The sequence below is a fragment of the Gossypium arboreum genome, chromosome 12, assembly GCF_025698485.1.
Source record: "Gossypium arboreum isolate Shixiya-1 chromosome 12, ASM2569848v2, whole genome shotgun sequence".
Taxonomy (NCBI): Eukaryota; Viridiplantae; Streptophyta; class Magnoliopsida; order Malvales; family Malvaceae; genus Gossypium; species Gossypium arboreum.
The window spans coordinates 83,008-89,535 of record NC_069081.1 but is presented as its reverse complement, the minus strand read 5'-3'; positions in this window follow the sequence as shown (position 1 = coordinate 89,535).

Genomic DNA, 6,528 nt, shown 5'->3' with positions numbered 1-6,528 from the left:
CTTATCTTAAGTTCTCGATTTAGTCCCGAATTGTTTTTAATGCATAAATTGGGCATAATAGGCCCACAATAGGGACAATATGATATTATTTGATTGGTTTGAATGTGAAACGAAATTTTATAGTCGTATTTCCTGAAATGTCTCTGTATATGCTCGGTAATGCCTAGCACCCTATCCCCATCTCGGATACGGGTAAGGGGTGTTACAGGTATAGCAACAATCATACATAAATATACTGACATACACTTCTCATGGCTTAACCGGGTGCTCAAACATCGGATAAATGGATCTCCGAACTCCTACAAATATCAAATACAATCTGCTGAGTTGAGCGGGCCGAAGCACGTGCTCCCTTATAGCGCCTCAAATAACCCATTGAGTGGAGATTCAAGCTCAACACTCCCTTATATACTCCAAGCAAATCAGTCCACCTAGAGCCATATGCTCACAATGACACAAATAATGGTGAGTATCCACAAATCCTATGACATGCCAACTATATCCAATGGATCTACCATGCATGTTGCCAATATATTCAGTCAAACATAGTGTACCAATTAATCATTATTGTGCTCAATTTAATGTGACAAAATGATTATGTATAACTTGTAACATAGCATCCAATTAAATCAAGCAATTCATTTGTCAATTTCCCATATTCAATTACCAATTGTAACACCAACATATCATGATAAAAAATTTCAATACACATGCTTAAAATCATCCTTAAAATTAATCTAATTAAATAGCACAACACCACCCAAAAACTCACTTACTATTTTTTTTTCAATACAAATTCAAATTTTGCACATTAAATACCAATCTTGCAAAATCAACCATTCATCCATAATTAATTAATTGTAATCATTAATTAAAGTACTAATTAAACATAATTGAGGGTCAATTGACCAAATCACCCTTAAAAACTGTAATGACCGAAAATCCACGGGCACCGGAAAAGTGAGTTATAAGGCCTCCGTCTTAGTGAAATAAGTTCGAAAATAATTATGAGTCTAGTGGTGTGTCTAATTAGGTTTTAATTAAGTGAATTTAGCTTAATTTAGAGAAATTAGTAAAAAGAACTAAATTGAATAAGGGTAAAAGTTAAATTCTAAAGTAATAGAAAATCAAAAGGATTAAAATAGTAATTAAACCATTTACAAAGCATGAGGCGGCATATGTGCTAAAAAAATCTAAGATTTTATTATTATTATTATTATTATTATTAATTATTAGTATGTTTTTTATTAAATTATTATTATTATTATTTTTAAATTAAGTTAAAGATATTTATTAATTAAATAATTAATTTATGAGAATTTTGTTTGACAAACAAATTGAATAATGACAATTGTAATAAAAATATTGGTACATTTGTAATAAATAGATATATGTACACTCGTAATAAAATAATTAATTTATTTAATATTATAGTAAAAGATATTTGTTAATTAAATAATTAGATTATTAAATTTTTGTGTAAAAAAATGGTGACAAATGTATGGTATTGATGGTATATATTTGTGTGTATATAATTAAATACTTAATAGATATTTAAAATAAATATATTATACTATATGTTAATTAAATAAACAAAGTAAATAAAAGAATAAAAGAATGAAATAAAAAGAAACAAAGAAAAGAAAGAACAGAGACATTCAAAACAGAGCAGGAAGAAAAGGGGAAAGAAAAGAAAAAGGAAAAACTGAAAGTTTAAGGTTTAAAACTTTGACTGGTAAGTCATTTAAGTCCTTTCTATTTAATTTTGATATTTTAGAAGCTTTAAAACAATATTTTGATGAAATTAAGTTGATAGTTCAAGAGTTCATGTGTTTTCAAGTAGGGTTCATGTTGGACAAATTATGGAATTAGGATTTTAATTGAATGAATTTTAAGCTAGAATTGATTAAAGGATTAAATTGTAAACAAGACTATAAGTTTTGTGTTGTAGGGACTAAATTGAAGAAATTTCGAAATTAGGGAAATATGCTGGAAATTTTATAGTTAAATATAAGTTTAGACAAAATTTGAATAGAAAAATAAAGTGAATTGGATTAAGAAAATAATGAAGTTTAGTTAGGATTAAATTGGGAATAAGGTAGGAATTGTTTAGAAATTTAATTATTTATTATAATTAATGTTGTAAATAATAATGTAAATTACTATTATTTTCGTAGCCAACAAAGAACCTGAAGCATCAGCATCGAAAGGAAAGGAGAAAGTCATCGAGGACTAAAACGGGAGAATTACGGTTTGTATTACTATAATTCAAGTTATTTATTATTAAGTATTAATTTTAAATTTATTTATTTTATAGTAAGTAAATATTGGGGTAAGTAATTTTATTGAATTGAATTTAGAAAATTGAATTGAATGAGACATATGTGTTAGTATTACTATAATTTGAATTTAATTAATATTAGTATTAAATTGTATGAAATTAAATTGAATTGAGATTTATATGTGAATCGAATACCCTATTAACTAGTCGGGTTGAGTCGGATATAGTTGGCATGTCATAGGATTAGAAGTGTTCAGGGATGCTTCGACCTCGAGTCGATGAGACACTGGATGTCACTATATTTCTTTGGATAGATTTGATGAGGTACTGGGTACCAACTTTACTTCGGCTAGGTCGATGGGACACTGGGTGTCAACTATTACTTCGAACTATCTGATGAGGCACTGGGTGCCTTATTGGTGTGTTTGGTTGAATCCGTGTATCCGCCAAAGTCCGAGTTACGTTAATAGGGTGAAAAATTGAAATGTGAATTTAAGGCATTGAAATGAGAAAAAGAAATTGAATTATGAATAGAAATTGGAATTGTGATAGAAAGAGAAAAGTATGAGCTAAATGTTCATAAGTGATTTAAATTCAAGTTTGTGAAAAATACATTGATTGACGAATAATTAAATTGAATTGTTATTATGAAATGATGGAAATAAAAATAAAAATAAAGTATGAATTAGTATTTAAAAAATTAATTGTTATGTATTTTAATATTTATATTATTATTATTGATGATATATTTTGAATTATGGTAATACCACTGAGTATATCCATACTCAGCGTGCGGTTGTTTCCGTGCGCAGGTTAGTAGAAGTCAATTGTCTTGGCTCAGCATCTAGAACATTCCCGACTCCAACACAAATTTGGTGATGTATATTTTTCTTTTGGGTAAAGGTGGTATATACATAGGTGTTGTTTAGTCACTTGAATATGTATGTTACTTTGGGTAGTGAAAGATGAATTATAAGATTTAGATGGTTAAATGAATGAAGTTTTTAATCAATTTTGAATGATGCTATGATAGTTATTAAGTTAAAAATTTTGTTAATGATATAAATATTAGTTATATGAATGTGAAACATTGGTGTTGGTTGTTTTGGTTTGAATTTGCAGGGGGTTTTAGGTAAAAATAAGCGGAAATGCTGCCGAAATTTTTATAAAAAAAAATCCAGAATACTCGAACAAGTCCCGTTCTACTTTTAATACGTGTTTTTAGCTTCGAGAGTCCAATATAGGGACTAGATTATTATATTATACTATGAAAGTTATATTAATTGTAAATTATTCATAAATTGTCTGATATGTCTGGTAATGCCTCATAACCTCGTTCCGGCAACGGTTTGGGGTTAGGGGGTGTTACAGAAACGCTTACCACACAATTTTACTCTACCACAACAAGTGATCAACTAAGAATTTCAAGCTTCAATTCTATTTATCTCGGTCTTCTTCAAGACTTGGAGCTTCAACGGAGGGAAAGTAGACATTACCACCTTTCCAATGCTATAATAAACATGAATTTTAATTAACTATGCTAATCGAAATTCTCTCACAAATATACCTTACCAAATTTGTAACATCGAGTTAAAAACTCGATCCCTCACAAAATCGGTCTCTCCAGCCCTCCTAACCACTTCCAAACATCAATACTAAACCAAATACACATAAACTAAGCATCAATTTCACATTTAAATCCATTTCACAAAAATCCAGAAAAGTGGTTCATGAAGATGATGAAATTCAAATTTCTTCAAATTATCTCACGAATCATGTTTAATCTTGATAAATAAGATCAAAAACCTTTTAATAGATCCATTTTGAGTTGGAACATACATTGATTTGTGGATTTCCTCTCAAAATTCAAGATCCACCATTAAAGAACCTTAAGCTTTTAAAGAAGATGACACTGACAAAAAATCATATAATTATCACTTAAATCATGTAAAAATGTTTCTAATCTTCACAAAAACAAGTTTAGGATTGAAGATTACCTTTGATTCGCTCTAAAGTCATTGACTGAAAATCTTGATTTAAGAAACTTGATAAATTTCATAATATTTTTTGCTACTTTTAAGAATAATTTTGGATGAATTGAGAGACTATTTTGAAAAGAAAATTGGTTGGATCTTTTCTATGATAGATCTTTAAACCATGCAAGCAAAACGAAATTTATAACCCTTTAATACGATATAAATGGTGTGAAAAGTATGTTAGATGCATTATATTTAAAACTAAAATAACTCACCAGAGATTTCAAAATTGGGGAATTTCCCTGATGACCACTCCCACATTTCCCTTACTTTACCATTTAATCATTTCCCTCTAAAATTTTGAATTTAAAGGTTTATTTGCCAAATAAATACTCCAAAATTTCCCTTATTTTACAATTAAATCCAATTTAATTAATATTTAAATTTAACTCAAATTAACCTCCAATAAAAATTATTTTAAAATTATTTTTGACTAAAATTAATTACTTTCGCTAATAATTATTTAATTACGTTAAAATATTTTTCTAAAATATTTTATTTTTCTAATTATTGTTTAATCGATTTTAGATGAAATTAACCTTCTAAATTAAATTAAAAATTACTAGAAACCTCATAAATTCCTAGCTTCACACTCGGAACCTGAAAAATATACTGGAAACTACTAGACCTGGTTTAGGGATATTACAATACTCATAATTGAATTTGATGTGAGAGAGGCCCAAAACCCCTTATATAACATGAAGGGGGTGGAAACCCTAGTATAAATACAAGGGTGAGTCGTTCACTGCTCTCTTACCCTAAGTAGGATGTTGTTTTTTCTATTTAAAATAAACCTCTACAACTCTATTAGCACAATTTTTGAGAGATTATTATTCTATTAAAAAATAAAAAGATTTACTCTCAACTTATAATTATATATTTCAAAATAACAATTTTATCGGTTTCTATTATAGAAGTGAGAATTTTTGTTTTCACCCCAAAAGGAATTTTTTTTTCCAAATTTGTGTTTCAGTTCAATTGATTTGAACCCACACTCAAAGCAGTTCGTGGTATGAGAATAGCGGAGGAGATCATTTGGTTGAAATCTGGAAAGTATTAAGGATTTGCTTATCAGAAAACATAGGTACTATTTTGGTTTAAGGTTTATTACTATAAATACCACAAAGTGGGTCGATTTTCAAAATTTTAATTTTCCATTGTGCAAGAAAATTATTTTCAAACTAATTTTTTTCCAACAAGCTTGCAAAACTAGACGCGTTTTCTGTCCACCACCACTAAAAGCCTACCAAGGTGCCCTGCCCCCGGGAATCTTGGGTACGTTTTCATGCATGTTTTCAAGAACACTGAAAACTCTTTCAAGCACGTGTCTACTAAAATTGGTTCTGCTGAAACACATTTTCAAGTAAAGAAGACCCCTTTATTATTATTCGATGAAAATGCATATTTAAAAAACGCGTTTTGAAGCACGCACTCCCTCTCTCCTCATTCTTTTTTGCTATTAAACTACCAAAGTATTCAATACTTAGACACAAGAAAATTCGTTCTTTTTTGAAGAGTTGTATTGCGAGTGTCGTCTTCATTTCTTTGGGTATGAATCTGAAGATTTTTTTTATTCTAAATATTTAATTCATTTTAAATTGAATCTAGTCAATAAGAGAAATCCATAATTTATTACAACGGTCAAATTTGCAACATGGATGTCGGGGTCGTATTTGTAGAAACTCAATCCGTGGAATTGACTTTCAATTGTACCATTCAATTGTATGAGCTACGGACTAGAATTATGAGAAAAGTTGGAGTTCAAGTCGGGGAAGAATTTTGTACTTGAAATGTAGATATCTAGCATTAGTGGACCCTTTAAGTATGAACTATTTATTATGAAAAGTGAGCTGGAGCTGGAGGCGATCGTAAATTCACATTGCTTAAGTGGAAATGCTATAATGGAGTTATATGTAGAGTTTGTCAAGGTTGATGGAGTTGGTCCATCTTCGACCAATGTTGCAGCTAAAGCGGGAATCGAAGTAGAAGCAAAAATTCTTACGACACAGTTGTGCAGTGGGTTCACTGCTTTGTTACAAAGCTCCCATTATGATGTCCCCGAATCATAAATGGGAAAACATTATTTGGTTTCAAGCACCGATTTCAACTTTGGCGACCATTATTAGTCAGGTTATAAGCATAACTCAAACCTTGACACTCGGACACGACATTCAGTCAATGCATTCGATTTCAACTTCAGTTGTTCGATGT